At 47.8% G+C, this 17,141-nt stretch overlaps 1 pseudogene; it reads right to left on the bottom strand.

Annotated features, from left to right (window-relative positions):
* Nucleotides 1-5,334: 5,334 nt before the first annotated feature.
* On the bottom strand, nt 5,335-6,865 carry LOC101026811 (annotated as a pseudogene).
* Between the last annotated feature and the right edge of the window lie 10,276 nt (nt 6,866-17,141).

Genomic DNA, 17,141 nt, shown 5'->3' with positions numbered 1-17,141 from the left:
TCTCTACTAAAAATACAAAAATTAGTTGGGCATGGTGGCGGGCGCCTGTAATCCCAGCTACTCAAGGGGCTGAGGCAGAAGAATTGCTTGAACCTGGGAGACAGAGGTTGCAGTGAGCTGAGATCGTGCCATGGTACTCCAGCCTAGGCGACAGAGCTAGACTGTATCTCAACAGCAACAAAAAACAAAACAAAACAAACAAACAAATTACCTTGGCACCTTCTCTAAAATCAATTGACTGCAAAAGTGAAGGTTTATGTCTGGGCTCAATTCTATTTCAGTGACTTATATGTCTATCCTTCTGCCAGTACCACATGGTCTTAATTATTATAGCATTGGTAGTAAGTTTTGAAGTCAGGAAGTGTGACTCCTCCAACTCTGTTCTTTTTTTTCCCAAGGTTCTTTTGGCTATTCTGAGTCTCTTGAGTTACCATGTGAGTTTTAGGATTAATTTGTCAATTTCCACAAAGAAGTCAACTGGGATTTTAATAAGGATTGCATTGAATGTGTAACTCAATTTAGGAAGCATTGCTATGTTATCAATATTAAGTCCTTCTGATCCATAAACATGGGTGTCTCTCCGTCTACTTAGGTCTTTAATTTTTTCAACAATATCTTATGGTTTAAAAGGAAGTATAGAATTTAGGGCGGGCAGTGAAACTCAAGCCTGAAATCCCCAGCACTTTGGGAGGCGAGGCGAGGCCCAGGATCACGAGGTCAGGAGGTCCGAGACATCACAGCTAACACGGTGAAACCCTGTCTCTACCCAAAAATACAAAAAAAAAAAAACTAGCGAGGCCGAGGTGGCAGAGCCTGTAGTCCCAGCTACTCCGGGAGGGCTGAGGCAGGAGAATAGCGTAAACCTGGGGAGGCGGGGCTTGCAGTGAGCTGAGATCCCGGCCACTGCACTCCAGCCAGGCGACAGAGCGAGACTCCGTCTCAAAAAATAAAAAAAAATTTAAAAAATAAAGTATAAATTTGCACTTCTTTTTTTATTTTAGACGGAGTCTCGTTCTCTCACCCAGGCTGGAGTGCAGTGGCGCAATCACGGCTCACTGCAAGCTCCACCTCCACGGGTTCACATCATTCTCTTGCCTCAGCCTCCCGAGTAGCTGGGACTACGAAGCCATGCACCATGGCGGCAAATTTTTGTATTTTTGGTAGAAAAGTGGTTTCACCGTGTTAGCCAGGGTGGTCTCGATCTCCTGCCCACAGGATCCACCCACCTCGGCCTCCCAGAGTGCTGGGATTGTAGGCGTGAGCCACCACTCCCAGCCAAATTTGCACTTCTTTTGTTAAATCTATTTCTATGTATTTTATTATTTTTGATGATCTTATAAATAACATTTTAAAAATTTCTTTTTCAGTTTGCTCATTGCCACTACATAGAAATATAATTGATTTTCAGTTGGGCATGATGACTCACACCTGGAATCCCAGCACTTTGGGAGGCTGAGGTGGGTGGATCACTTGAGGCCAGGAGTTTGAGACCAGCCTGACCAACATGGTGAAACCCTGTCTCTACTAAAAATACAAAAATTAGCCACTTGTGGTGGCACACACCTGTAATCCCAGCTACTTGGAAGGCTGAGGCACGAGGATCACTTGAACCTGAGGGGCGGAGGTTGTGGTGAACCAAGTTCATGGCACTGCCCTCCAGCCTAGGCTACAGAGTGAGACTCCATCTCAAAAAAAAAAAGAAAGAAAGAAAGAAAGGAAGAAATATAATTGGGCCAGGTATGGTGGCTCACGCCTGTAATCCCAGCACTTTGGGAGGCCAAGGAGCATGGATCACTTGAGGTCAGGAGTCAAAATCACCCTGGCCAACATGGTGAAACCCCGATTCTAGTAGAAATACAAAAATTAGGTGTGGTGGCAGGCCCGTGTAGTCCCAGCTACTCGGGAGGCTGAGGCAGGAGAATCGCTTGAACCTGGGAGGTGGAGGTTGCAGTGAGCCAAGATTGTACCACTGCACTCCAGCCCAGGCAACAGAGTGAGACTCCATCTAAAAAAAAAAAAAAGAAAGAAAAAAAAGACATATATATATAATAAATTTTTGTATATTGATCTTGTAGCCTGCAACCTTGCTCAATTTATTCATTAATTCTTAGTTTTTTACTGGATTTCTTAGTATTCCCCCCCGCTTTTTTTTTTTTTTTTGAGATGGAGTCTCGCTCTGTTGCTCAGGCTGTAGTGCAATGGCGCAATCTTGGCTCACTGCAATCTCTGCCTCCTGGGTTCAAGTGATTCTCCTGTCTCAGCCTCCCAAGTAGCTGGGATTACAAGTGCATACCACTACACCCAGCTATTTTTTTTTTTTTTTGTATTTTTAGTAGAAATGGGGTTTCGCCATGTTGGCCAGGCTGGTCTCAAACTCCTGACCTCAGGTGATCCACCCACCTCTGCCTCCCAAAGTGCTGGGATTACAGGCATGAGCCACCATGCCTGGCTGGATTTCTTAGCCAGGTGTTGCAGGATCATGACATCTGCAAATAGAGATAGTTTTCCTTTACAGTCTGAATGCCTTTTATTTTCTTGCCTAATTGTCCTAGCTAGAACCTCCAGTACAATGTTCAGTAGAAACGCCAAGAGCAGACATCCTTGTCTTGTTCATGATATTAGGAAGAAAGCATTCAATCTTTCACCATAGTTGCCTTTTTATTTTTTTTCCTTGAGACTGAGTCTCACTCCGTCACCCGGGTTGGAGTGCAATGGCATGATCTTGGCTCACTGCACCCTTTGCCTCCCCAGTTCAAGCAATTCTCATGCCTCAGCCTCCTGAGTAACTGGGATTACAGATGGGCACCACCACGCCCAGCTAATTTTTGTATTTTCAATGGAGACGGGGTTTCGCCACTTTGGCCAGGTTGGTTTCGAACTCCTGACCTCAGGTGATCCACCTACCTCGGCCTCCCAAAGTGCTGGGATTACGGGTGTGAGCCACCTCTCCTGGCCCATAGTTGCCCTTTATACAAAGTTCCTTTCTATTCCTGGTGTTTTAAGGGTGGTTTTTTGTTTTTTGTTTTTATCGTGAAATTGTCTTGGGGCCAGGTATGGTGCCTCACACCTATAATCTCAGCACTTTGGGAAGCTGAGGTTGGAGAATCACTTGAGGCCCGGAGTTCGAGACCAGCCTGGGCAACATAGCAAGACCCCATTTCTAATTTAAAAAAATTTTTTTAAAGAATGAGCCAGGTGTGGTGGTGCATGGCTGTATTCCTAGCTACTCAGGAAGCTGAGGCAAGATGGTTGATTGAATCCAGGAGTTCGAGGCTACAGTGAGGTATGCCTGTGCCACTGTACTATAGCCTGGGCAACAGAGCTAGACCCTGTCTCTAAAAAAAGTGTTGCATGGCCGGGCATGGTGGCTCACGCCTGTAATCCCAGCACTTTGAGAGGCCAAGGCAGGCAGATCTCCTGATGCCAGGAGTTCGAGACCAACCCGGGCAACATGGTGAAACCCCGTCTCTACTGAAAATACAAAAATTAGCCAGTCATGATGTCACGTGCCTGTAATTGCAGCTGCTTGAGAGGCTGAGGCATGAGAACCCCCACCTGGGAGGTGGAGGCTGCAGTGAGCCGGGATCCCGCCAGTCCTGCCCCTGCACTCCAGCCCGGGCAACAAGAGCAAAAAACTCCACCTCAAAAAAAAAAGGTGTTCCATTTTGTCAAATGCTTTTTCTGTGCCTATTGATATGATTATATTGTTTTTGGCCAGGCGCAGTGGCTCACATTTGTAATCCCAGCGCTTTGGGAGGCTGAAGTGGGCGGATCACCTGAGGTCAGGAGTTTGAGACCAGCATGACCAACATGGTGAAACCCTGTCTCTACTAAAAATACAAAAAGTTAGCCAGGTGTGGTGGCAGGTGCCTGTAATCCCAGTTACTCAGGAGGCTGAGGCAGGAGAATTACTTGAACCTGGGAGGTGGAGGGTGCAGTGAGCCGAGATCGCGCCTCTACACCCCAGCCTAGGTGACAAGAGCAAAACTCTGGCTCAAAACAAACCAAAATAAACAAACAAACAAAAAACAGAGTCAGGAATGACACTGTGCTGCTCAGGGCCAGGCCTCAGGAGTGGAAGACAGTGGCACCATCACACATACAGACACACACACACACACACACACACACACACTCACACACTAAGTCCTTTTTCCATTTCAACCCTAAAATTGTAATTTTTAAAATAACATGCTTATAAAAATAGGATCTCCTCCAAGTAGGTTTCTGTTAAAAGCAGGGGTTTTTGGAAGTTTGGGGGTGTTGTTCTTTATAGATTTTTGTTTTGTTTTGTTGCTTTAGGTGTAGATTGGAGGATTTGCTTTAACAGAGTATCTTCTTGGCTTTATGGCTAAAATAGCCAGTTCCTGCTTATTAATACTCAAACACATCAATTATTCATCTGCAGTTGGGTATATTATACACGCCGAGTCATCCATCCTCTTTGTTAAAGGAGGCTTTGAGGCCAGCAGCCCCACGGGGAAGGCGTGTAGTTGGGACTCAGGGCTGACTCAGAGGGCCAGCCCTGGCCAGCTCATGTCTGAGGTCACATCCGAGGGAGAGGAGGCAGCAGAGCTGAGTGAACAGAATCTTGTTCTAACAACTTCCCAGGTTCCATGCTGCCTTGCCATGCCCAGCTCCTGAGCTGTCCATGTGAGGTCAGGGATTTGTCAAGATGAAGGGCTAGGCCTTTGAGGGTTTTGCTCTTTCAACTTGCTTCTTGCCCTTGACCTGCAATTATACTAGCAGCAGTTTCCATATGCAATGGTGACAGCTGATGTGTACTGGGGGAAATGATGGACAGTCAGAACCATTGTAATCCTCAGATGGGGAAGCTCAAGTTCAAGGTGGGCAGGAAGGCCACAGGCAAGGCCATTTGGCAGCCAAGTGCAAAGTCAGGGTGGAATCTCCATCTCCTGGTGACCATCCCCCATCAGCCTCCTGCATGGAATCCATAATGAGGGCCAGAACAGTGGAGGGTCTGCTGTTAGCTATGCCCTGGTGCACGGACTCCCAGGTAAAACCAGATCCACAGGGGAGAAGGGAGTAAGCATTATTTATTTATTTATTTATTTATTTATTTATTTATTATTTGAGATGGAGTCTAGCTCTGTCACCCAGGCTGGAGTGCAGTGGCATCATCTCGGTTCACTGCAACTTCTGCCTCCCCAGCTCAAGCCATTCTTGTGCCTCAGCCTCCCGAGTAGCTGGGACTACAGGCGTGCCACCACGCCCTGCTAATTTTTGTATTTTTAGTAGAGATGGGGTTTCACCATGTTGCCCAAGCTGGTCTCAAACTCCTGGACTCAAGCGATCTGCCTTCCTCAGCCTCCCAAAGTGCTGGGATTACAGGCATAAGCCACTGTACCCAGCCACCACTATCCTGATTTTTGTGTTTTTCATCCCCTTGTGTTTTTTTCAATAGTTTCATTCTATACATTTGCATCTTTAAACAGCGTGTTGTTTGGTTTTGCACGTTTTCATTTCTGAATCACGCTATGTGTATTCTAAGAATTGCTTTGGTTTTTTAAATAATATATTGAGATTATGATACTGAGATGCATTCACGTTGTTGTATGTAGCTGTAAAAAGTATTCTTTCTGTTATATACTATTTCTTTGTGCGAATATGCCATTTTCTGTATTCATACAGATAATGGACATTTGAATTGTTTCCAGTGTGTTTCTGTAACAAACTGTAGTGCTATGATTATTCTTATACATGTTCCCGTGCATATGTTTGAGAGTTTTTTTTGTTTTAGAAACCGATGTTTATTCTCCATCAACCTTATTTTCATGTTGCTGAAGAGCCCGTGCAAAAACAGCTTAAGACTATGCAGTGGTTGCTTCTACCCATTCAGTGGCCTGAGCAGTGGGAGCTGCAGACCAGTTTTTAGTGGCAGGCTGAGCCCTCCAGTCTTCAGTAGGGAACTGCTGAATAGGCACAGAGGGTACCTGCACGCTGCCAGACCAGTCTGCAACCTCAGGCTGAGTAGCAGTGAACTCGGGAGCTGGAGCAGTCCATTCACCCTGAAATTCCTCCTTGGTCACAGCCTTTTCAGCAGCAGCCTGCTCTTCTTTTTCAATCTCTTCAGGATCGCTGTAGAAGTAGAGGTCAGGCATCACCTCCCACGGGAAATGGTGTCACGCATGCACAGAACTTCCCGAGCCAGCGTCCACCGTATCAAACCCAATGAGGGAGCTCCCTTATTGTCACATGGGATGGCAATGTCCCCATAGCACAGAGGAGAATCTGTGTTACGAGCAATGGTAGGTAGGTTAACATAAGATGCCTCCCAGAGGGGCTGGTGGTCAGCCCTGGGGTCAGTAACCACGAGAAGCCGTGGCTCCCGGAAGGCTGCCTGGATCTGGTTAGTGAAGGTTCCAGGAGTGAAGCGGCCAGCCATTGGAGTGGCTCCAGTGGCAGCAGCAAACTTCAGCACAGCCCTCTGGCCAGTATTCCTGGAGGATATGGCACTAACATCAGCAGGGTTTTCAATGGCAACAATGGCACGAGCTGCCAGCAGAAGCTTCTCCCAGGTCCTCCCACAGATTTATGATGTAGATGCCATCACTTTTCCTTTTGTAGATGTACTGTTTCATCTGGAAGTCAAGATTGGTGCCACCTAAGTAGGTTCCTGCTGCAGGGAACTTAAGGACATGCTCCTCCTTCATTTGCAGGACATCAAGAGCTCCAGACCTTGTGAAAGTTTGCCTTTAAGTTACAATGGGAATCCAGGACAATGCTGTATGGACCCCTCTATGGGTAGCGCGGAAAGCGGGAGTTTCTTTTTCTTTTTTTTTTTTGAGATGGAATCTTACTCTGTCACCCAGGCTGGAGTGCAGTGGTGCCTTCTCGCCTCACCGCAGCCTCCGCCTCCGAGGTTCAAGTGATTCTGCCTCAGCCTCTCAAGAAGCTGGGATTACAGATGCGGGCCGCCACGCCCAGCTAATTTTTTTGTATTTTCAGTAGAGAAAGGGTTTCACCATGTTGGCCAGGCTGGTCTTGAACTCCTGACCTCAGGTCATCCACTGCCTCAGCCTCCCAAAGTGCTGAGGTTACAGGCGTGAGCCACTGTACACAGCTGAGAGTTTTTTTAGGGTAAATATTTTGGGTGGAATTGCTCAGCTGTAGGGGCCATACAACTTCAACTTTAATTGCTGATTGTTGTCCAAAATGCCAATTTTACTGGCTTTTGCCAAATAAGTTTTGGCTTTGTTGATTATGTGATCTTTGCATTGTGCTTCATTATTTTCTGCTCTTACCTTGAACTTACACTCCCAAGCAGGGTCTAAGAGTGCCCGTTGAAGCCAGGTGCAGCAGCTCATGCCTGTAACACCAACACTTTGGGAGGCTGAGGCCGAGGATTGCTCAAGTCCAGGAGTTTGAGACCAGCCTGGGAAACATAGTGAGATCTCGTCTCTACAAAAAATAATCTTTTTTTTTTTTTTTTTTTTTTTATTTTATTTTATTTTAGAGACGGACTCTCGCTCGGTCGCCCAGCCTGGAGTGCAGTGGTGCGATCTCGGCTCACTGCAAGCTCTGCCTCCCGGGTTCACGCCATTCTCCTGCCTCGGCTTCCCAAGTAGCTGGGACTACAGGCGCCTGCCACCACGCCCTGCTTATTTTTTGTATTTTTTAGTAGAGACAGGGTTTCACTGTGTTAGCCAGGATGGTCTCGATCTCCTGACCTCGTGATCCGCCCTCCTTGGCCTCCCAAAGTGCTGGGATTACAGGTGTGAGCCACCGTGCCCGGCCCAAAAAATAATTTTTAAAAAATTAGCCAGGTATGATGGCTCATGCCCATAGTGCTAGTTACTTGAAGGTTGAGACAGGAAGATCGCTGGAGCCTAGGAGTTCAAGGCTGCAGTGAGCTGTAATCATGCCATTGCACTCCAGCCTGCGTAACAGAGTGGGACCCTGTCTAAAAGACGACAAAATTTCCCATTGTTCCACATTCTCAGCAGCACTTGCTATTGTCAGACTTTTTCCTTTTTGCCAATCTGGTGGCCAGTACATGGTAATTTATTATGCTCTGTGTGCTATAAATTATTTGTGTCCACCCAAATTCATATGTTGAAAACTGAACCCCGACTGGGCACAGTGGTTCAGGCCTGTAAACCCAGCACTAGGATGTTCAGATTGGAGGATCGCTTGTGTCCAGGAGTTCGAGACCAGCCTGGGCAACATGGTAGAAACCCATCTCTACAAAAAATTTTTTTAAAAATTGCTGGAAATGCTGGTGAGTGCCTGTAGTTCCAGCTGCCTGGGAGGCTGGGATGGGAGGATCACCTGAGCCTGGGAGATTGAGGCTGCAGTGATCCATGATAGTACCACTGTACTCCAGCCTGGGCGACAGGGTGAGACTCTGTCTCAAAAAAAGAAAACTAAACCCCAGAGTTTGATGGTATTGGGAGGTGAGGCCTTTGGAAGGTGATGAGGTCATGAGGGTGGAGTCCTTCCAGAAAAGAGTGCCAGAGAGCTCATTTGCCCCTTCTGCCACGTGAGTGCACAGTGAGATGATAGCTGTCCATCTGTGAACGCAAAGCCAGCCCTCAGCAGACACCGTATCTGCCAGGGCCTTGATCTTGGATTTCCCAGCCTCCAGAACTGTGGTGAATATATTTTTCCTGTTTTTAAGCCAGCCCGCAGACTGGAGTCTAAGGGCGCTGCTTTCTGCCTGTGAGCTTGAGAAAACCTCTTGTGCCTCTGAATCTCCAAGTCCTTGCCTGCAAAGCAGAGGCCATGATAAAAACCCTAACACCTTATCTGGCATTGCAGGATCCGTTACCAAGGGCTTCTACGTCTCCTATTTTGTTATAGCTTCCAGAATGGACTGAGATAGCTTGCATTTGCAATCACAGATGACTTTAAGTATTTGTTCTTATTATTTATCAACCCCCAAGTGCCTGTTGTTGTCTTTTGCCTGTATTTCTATTGGGTTGTTGATCTTATTAAATTATAGATCTTTCTTTCTTTCTTTCTTTTCTTTTTTTGTGATCAAGTTTTGCTCTTTTTGCCCAGGCTGGAGTGCAATGGCACGATCTCAGCTCACTGCAACCTCTGCCTGCTGGGTTCAAGTGATTCTCCTGCCTCAGCCTCCCAAGTAGCTGGGATTACAGGTGTGCACCACCACGCTGGCTAATTTTGTATTTTTAATAGAGGTGGGGTTTCACCATGTTGGGCAGGCTGGTCTCGAACTCCTGACCTCAGGTGATCCGGCCTCCCAAAGTGCTGGGATTACAGGTGTGAGCCACCATAGCCAGCCAATTATAGACTTTTCTTATATGGTATGGATTTAAATCCTTATCAGTTATAACTTCTCCCAGTTTGAGGCTTGCATTTTTACCCTCTTTATGGTGTTTTTGAAAAATGTAAACTGTTAAAAGCTTTAACTCTGTATCCCTTTGCAACTTTTTATTTTGCACTATGTGTACTGATGACCAAAAGAAAAAAATGAAATTTGAGCCCGGACATGGTGGCTCACACCTGGAACCCCAGCACTATGGGAGGTCGAGGCGGGCGGATCACAAGGTCAGGAGATTGAGACCATCCTGGCTAACACGGTAAAACCCCATCTCTACTAAAAATACAAAAAATTAGCCGGGCGCGGTGGCAGGCGCCTGTAGTCCCAGCTACTCAGGAGGCTGAGGCAGGAGAATGGCGTAAATCCGGGAGGCGGAGCTTGCAGTGAGCCGAGATCGCACCACCGCACTCCAGCCTGGGCGACAGAGTGAGACTCTGTCTCAAAAAAAAAAAAAAAAAAAAAATTGAATTAAAACCAAAGAGCTTAGTCTGTATCACCCTCCCCTGATTAAATTTTTAAATTACAGTTCTCCTGTCCTGAAATTATATTATCCATGAGTTCTGCTATGTGTGTCCTGTGACCGGAGAGTGGGCAAGAACTTTCTCTGCTCACGGTTATGTCCTCAATGCTTCAAACATAGCTTTGCCCAAAGTAGGTGCTCAATAAACACTGCGGATGGAAGGAACAAAGGAAGGAGAGAGGAGTAGGGGGGCAGCCACCAAAGGCTGATGTGGCTTTTTATGACTCCACCCAATGAGGGCCAAATGACTCCAAGGATAGGGCAGCAGCCTAAGTAATGGAGGAAACGGTCTTTCCTCAAGCAGAGCTTAGACTTTACTGTCTTGGAAAAACCTGTTTGTATTTGGGAGATGTGCTTACTTTAATAGGTCAACCCTACAATAATGGGCAGGTCTGAGGCTCCAGGAGTGCTGGGGTAGTCTATTCACCCACTCATTCCTTCTCTCTATCCTTTTTTGCCCACCTCTCTTTGCAGCCCGTGGGTGTCAGAGCCAGCAGACTGGAGTCTAAGGCACTGCGTTCTGCCCGTGAGCTTGAGAAAGCCTCTTGCCCTTCTGAATCTCCAAGTCCTTGCCTGCAAAGCAGAGGCAATGATAAAAACACTAGCACCTTATCTGGTGTTGCAGGATCCCTTACCAAAGGCTTCTGTATCTCCTATCATGAACTCAGTACTCAGTGAGGTAGGCAAAACCAGAGGAGGAAACCGGGGAGGAGGAGTGAGTCTTTAACTCCCCACCCTGTGTGGATAAGCCTTGATCTGTGTTCTACAGACTCTGAGCTCTGAGCTCCTCTCGGGGGCAGAGGTGGGAAGGGCAGCCCCCCAGGAGGTGGTGAGTCCTCTGAGCTTTGGAAGGGTGGACTCTGCACCTGCTGTGCTGGTGCTTTCTGGGAATTTCCTCCATGGACCCCCAGAGCAACTGTGAGAGGTAGCTATTACCATTCCCATTTGACTGGTTCAGAAACTGTGCCTCAGAGACATGAAGTCACTTGCCCAAGGTTCCCCAGCATTCAGGGTCATAGCCAGAGTTCGAACTCCAAAGCCCTTGCCTCTCCCTCACCTCTGTGGTCTCCCTAGACCTTTAGATATAGTTCCAGATGGTGGATTTTCCCAGCTCACAGCAGAGTGTGTCATGGGACAGGGCAGGCTCCAGAGGGCTACGCTACCAGAATCTGGTAATGACAACTGCGTACGTGTGTGTGAGAGGTGACCGACAGATCCAGATGGGGACTGACCAATCTAGAACTAGATAGGGATCAATCATCTTCAGCAGATCTGAGAGCTGGAGAATTACTGCAGGGACAAATGGCCCTTTCCCTCCTGCATCCCCCAGGGCCATCTCCACACTGTGGTGAAGCATGGGACGTGGTAAAGGGACACCTTCGAGCTGTGGGAAAAGCTGACACGACTTTCCAGAATAGTGTGTTTAGCAAGGCGGGGGCGCCTATGTTTCCCCGAGAGGCGTTCCATCCAGAGCTATCTGGAAAGGCTGAGGTACCGGAAGCCAGAAGGTGGAAAATCACTGATGCATCTCCACTGAGTTTTCAATGTGGCCCTACACTGACCTAAGCACAGGGGGTTTGAGGGCTCTCCACTCACCAGGAATGAAAGGATCGATTGCAGAGTTTCAGCCTTGGAGCCCAGTCCTGGCTCTCCCTTTGCTTGCTCCTGACATTGGACGAGTTACAGCCCTTCCTGAGTCTCGGTCAGTCGCCTCTCACTTGCCCATTGACGTCTCACAGGCTGTAGAAGAGTTGGGGGTCCTAGCATAGGTGTCTTGTGCCAGGTACAGAGCTGGAGTTCAATAAATGTACTGTGACCTCAGCAGGAAAAGCCAAGGAGGGGCGGGCCACTCTGGGGGCTGGTCTGCAGAGTCTTCAGGGAAGAAGCGAGGACGAGGACAAGGACCCGTGATGAGGACAGGACGAGAGGATGGCTGCATAACAGCAGGGAGGCTTTGGGCAGGCAGGGGAGCCTTTCCAAGTGTGTGAATAGCAGGAACACAATCTTGGAAGTGAGAATTCCTGGGGTGCCTTCTGGGCCTTGAAGCAGGGCTCACAGAGGGCAACAGGACCCTGGTGGGGTGAAGAAGGGGACTGGAGAGGTAAATTAAAAGAATAGCAGCTTGTCTGCCCTCATCCCCGATGTGGGGGGCAGCGGCCTGGCATGGAGTCCAAATGGACCTCATATTTCCCAAAGACTCAAAGCATCTGGGGCCTACCTGGAGTGTCCCAGGAACACCTATTGCCCAGCCCGTCCTCTTTCCCCTGCCACCAGGCATGATGACCCCAATGTCTCAATTATCACACTCTGCTTTTCTCCATCTCTGTGGCTTTACATATTCTCAGTGTTCAGCTCTTGGTCTGCAACATATCTGCATACACACACACACACACACACACACACACACACACACACACTAAGGAATGGCTCCTGGGTCCCAGTAGTTCCCACTCTCTGGTAGAGGAGTTGTGTTTGTGAGGGTTGTGATGGGGCGATGAGCCTGCAGCAGCCTTTCCACGCCCGTCCAAACTAGATGTGGTGCAGAATGCATGGGCCTGTGGGTCAGGAGATGTGACACTTAGCATGATGGTACCGGTTAGGATCACGCGGGGCTGCAAGTAAATCACAACCCAACTGTAGTGGGTGCAACAAGAAGTGCTTATTTTTTTGCATAAGAAGTCAGGAGGATGGCAATCTCACTGCTAGTGCAGGTACTTGAAGCTGCCGTCAGGGACCCAGATACTTTCTGGTGCTGGTGTGTGTGGGGGGCGTCTGCTGGGGCTTGGGAGATTTGGGTCCCCATTCTGGCCCTGTTGCGAACTAGTTGTGCAGTTTCAGACAAAGCTTCTGAAGCTTTCACTTCATCTCTTTGTTTGTTTTTAAAATTGCGGGCTGAGTATGGTGGCTCCTGCCTGTAATCCCAGCACTTTGGGAGGCTGAGGTGGGAGCCTTGCTTGAGGCGTGGAGTTCGAGACCAGCTGGGCAAAATGGCAAACCCTCATCTGCACCAAAAAAATACAAAAAAAAATTAGCCGGGCATGGTGGTACACGCCTGTGGACCCAGCTACTTGGGGAACTAAGGCAGGAGGATCATTGAACCCCGAAGTTTGAGGCTGCAGTGAGCTGTGATTATGCCACTGCACTCCAGCCTGGATGACAAAGTGAGGCCCTATCTCAAAAACGAATACATAAAATTGTGGTAAAAACATGTAACATAAAACCATCTTAATCATCTCCACCATTTTTAAGTGTACAGTTTAGTGGCATTGAGTACATTCACACGGTTGTGCAATCTGTCCTCATGTCTCTTTTCTTTCCAAAAGGAAACTCTGCCCATTAAGCAGGAACTCTATTTCCTTCTCCCCACTGGTACCACCATTCTGCTCTCTGTCTGAATCCATTTGACTGCTCCAGGTACCTCATAGAAGAGGGATCATACAGAATTTGTCCTTTTGTGTTTGGCTTATTTCACGCATCATAATGTCCTCAAGGTTCATCTATGTTGTAGCTAATGTCAGAATTTCCCCTCTTTTTAAGGTCGAATAATATTCCATTGTATGGACGTACCACACTTTGTTTAGCCATTCATCTATGGATGGACACTTGGTTTGCTTTCACATTTTAGCTATTGTGAATAATGCTGCCATGAGCATGAGTCTCCAGATGTTTCCTTGAGACTGTGTTTTCAATTCTTTTGGGTATCTACCTAGAAGTGGGATTACTAGATCATATGGTAATTCTATTTCTAATTTTTTTCAGAAACATAATACTGTTTTCCATAGACGCTGTACCATTTTACATCCCCAGGAACCATGCACAGTTTCCAATTTCTCCATGTTCTTGCCAAAATTTGTTATTTTCTGTTTTTTTGCTAGTAGCTATCCTATGGCTAAGAGGTGGCATGTCGCCTCTTTTTTTTTTTTTTTTTTTTTTTTTTGAGACGGAGTCTCGCTCTGTCGCCAGTGCTGGAATGCAGTGGCTTGATCTCAGCTCACTGCAAGCTCCGCCTCCTGGGTTTACGCCATTCTCCTGCCTCAGCCTCCCGAGTAGCTGGGACTACAGGCGCCCGCCACCTCGCCCGGCTAGTTTTTTTTTTTTTTTTTTTTTGTATTTTTTAGTAGAGACGGGGTTTCACCATGTTAGCCAGGATGGTCTCAATCTCCTGACCTCGTGATCCGCCCGTCTAGGCCTCCCAAAGTGCTGGGATTACAGGCGTGAGCCACCGTGCCTGGCCGGCATGTCGCCTCTTTGAGACTCAGTTTCTCATCTGCCCCACAGGGACACAGTAGGGCTAGATTATCTCCAGCTTCTGATGTCTCGTGGTGCCTTCCTTCTTGCCATGAAAGTAAGTATTGCTTATGCACATATACACCTTAGTAAATTTAGTTATATCTTTTCAGCTTGGGGCCCCAAGGTAGAAACTATTTTAATATGAAGACAGGAAACAAGAAATATGAAAAGGGATTGAAGAAGGCATTCCAAGGACAACTTCCAAACCCTCCTCTCTACTCCTTCCAGACCATAGATGCACATAATTCTGGACCACAAAGAGTCCTTTGGACAGAACAATACTTTACTCTTTCTTCTCTTCCTCTCGTTTTCTTTTTTGCTTGTAATTCACACACCCAGGTGACTGGGCGCAGTGGATCACACCTGTAACCCCAGCACCTTGGGAGGCAGAGATGGGAGGGTTGCTTGAGGCTGGGAGTTCAGTCTGGGCAAGACTTGGTCTCTACAAATAAATTATCTCGGTATGGTGGTGCGTACCTGTAGTCCTAGCTATTCAGGAGGCGGAGGCAAAGGATCACTTGAGCCCCGGAGTTCAAGGCTGCAGTGAGCTATGATCACACCACTGTGCCCCAGCCTGGGCAATAGAGCAAGACCCTGTCTGGCTCAAGCAACAACAAAGGAAGGAAGGAAGGGGAAAAAGAGAGAGAGGAAGGAAGGGAGGGAGGCAGGGAGAGAGGGATGGAGGCAGGGAAGAGAGAGAGAGAGAGAGGCAGGCAGGCAGGGAAAGAAAGAAAGAGAGAAAGAGAGAAAGAAAGAAAGAAAAAAGAAAGAAAGAAAGAAGAAAAAAGAAACGCACACACACTCATCTCCCACTCTTCACAGTGTCATGATGTCATTTAACATAAGTGCAAGGCAAAGTTCAAGGCGTTTAATTCTAGCTTTTACAAAAACCAAAAGCATCTTGAGTTAAGTACTATTATCTTCATTTCCTAACTTTTGGCATTTGCTGACTCATTATTTCATATGTGGCTTGGGTGAGAAAAGCACCCGGGTGGAAACCTCCTCCCCCAGCTACTTCTCTGGCCAATGTGAACTGTTCTGAACTTCCCATACGCTTTCTCGCAGCTTCTGCCTGAGGCTGAAACCCTTTCTGGGGTGTTTTCCCAACTCTCATCAGGATGGGATGCAGAATCAGGTGTCATGCTCTGTCCAAACCCGGCCTGGCTCCGGCCTTCTCCTGCAGTCTCGCTTCTCACCGCTCACTCTCCTGATATTTACCCAGACCCACCGTGTGGCTTCTCATTGCGGTGCTCATCAGGCCATTCTTCTGCTTGAACTGTCCTTTCTACCCATCCTCCCACAGCTAACTCTGCTCATGCTTTTAGACTCAGCATAAACATCCTCTCCCCTAGGAAGCCTTCCCTGAATACAAACCCCCAAGTTGAGCTAAATGTCCCTGCTTGGGTCTCCCACAACACTTACGCTCACCCCTTCTTATCATAACTGACATTGCAGTTGAAGTGCGTGAAGCACACATTTAACTAATGGAATTCCACTAACTCTTCTTGGCCAGAAGGAGAAAGAGAATAACTTTATTTATTATTTTTTTTTTTGAGGCACGTTCTTGTCTGTCTCCCAGGAAGGAGTGCAGTGGGCATCGCCCTTCTGCCATTTTATTTTATTTTATTTTATTTTATTTTTTGTAGAGACAAGGTCTCACTCTGTTGCCCAGGCTGGTCTCCAACTCCTGGGCTCAAGTGACCTCCCACCTCAGACTCCCAAGTAGCTGGGATTACAGATGTGCATGCCATCTCCCTATTCACATTTTGTTTTCTTTTATTTTGTTTTTTTTTGAGACGCAGTCTTGCTCTGTTGCTCAGGCTGGAGTGCAGTGGGGTGATCTTGGCTCACTTCAACTCTGCCTCCCAGGTTCAAGAGATTCTCTCTCCTCAGCCTCCTGAGTAGCTGGGACTACAGGCACACACCACCATGCTTAGCTAATTTTTTGTATTTTAGCAGAGATGGGGTTTCACCATGTTGGCCAGGCTGGTCTCAAACTCCTGAGCTCAGGCAATCCACCCACCTCGGCCTCCCAAAGTGTTAGGATTACAGGCGTGAACCACTGCGCCTGGCCCCTATTCACATTTTAAATAGAACCACTCTTGGCCCCCTGGGCACTCCCCTCTGAGGGTTAGATGGGAGCCCTGAGTGTTATCTTAGTCCTCAGGTGTTTTAACTTTGGGAGCCTCTGGCCCCTCTGGGAGTGAATCTGGCGTTTAAAGATACATATATTTGGCAGGGCACAGTGGCTCACGCCTGTAATCCCAGCAGTTTGGGAGGCCGAGACGGGCGGATCACGAGGTCAAGAGATCAAGACCATCCTGGCTAACACGGTGAAACCCCGTCTCTACTAAAAATACAAAAAAATTAGCCGGGCGCGGTGGCGGGCGCCTGTAGTTCCAGCTACTCTGGAGGCTGAGGCAGGAGAATGGCGTGAGCCCGGGAGGCGGAGCTTGCAGTGAGCCGAGATCGCGCCACTGCACTCCAGCCTGGGCAACAGAGCGAGACTCCGTCTCAAAAAAAAAAAAAAAAAAAAAAAAGATACATATATTTTCTGGAGCAAGAAAGGTCTCAAACATCGCAAGACAGTTGGGATGCCAACGGATCAAAGGGGAAGCAAGCATGACATAGCCACCCACTACAAGGGCTTACCTATTATCCAAGCTTTGGGAACTAGGTTAGAATCCCAGCTCTGTCGCTAACCAACCTGTGTACTTTAGCCAAGTCACTGTACCTGTCTAGCCTTCGGATCGCATGTGTGTCTGTCCATCTCACAGGGTTACCCTTAGGCTAAATGAGGTAACAAATGTCATGAACCTACAAGGTAGACTCGACTCTCGGTAACAGTCTCACCCCCATCCCACACTACTCTCCCTCTTCGGACCCTGCACCCATGGATTCCATCCACCGCTGGCCAGGAGCTGAGTAGAGGCACCGAACACGTGAAGAGGTGAACGGGCAAGGAAGGTTTCTAGGTCAGGTAGCATTTCCAGGGTTCCCGCCTGCAGGCGTCTACCGAGTCTG

The sequence above is a fragment of the Papio anubis genome, chromosome 7 (assembly GCF_008728515.1).
Source record: "Papio anubis isolate 15944 chromosome 7, Panubis1.0, whole genome shotgun sequence".
Taxonomy (NCBI): domain Eukaryota; kingdom Metazoa; phylum Chordata; class Mammalia; order Primates; family Cercopithecidae; genus Papio; species Papio anubis.
The sequence above is the reverse complement of the archived record's forward strand: the minus strand, read 5'-3'. Positions and strand labels throughout refer to the sequence as shown.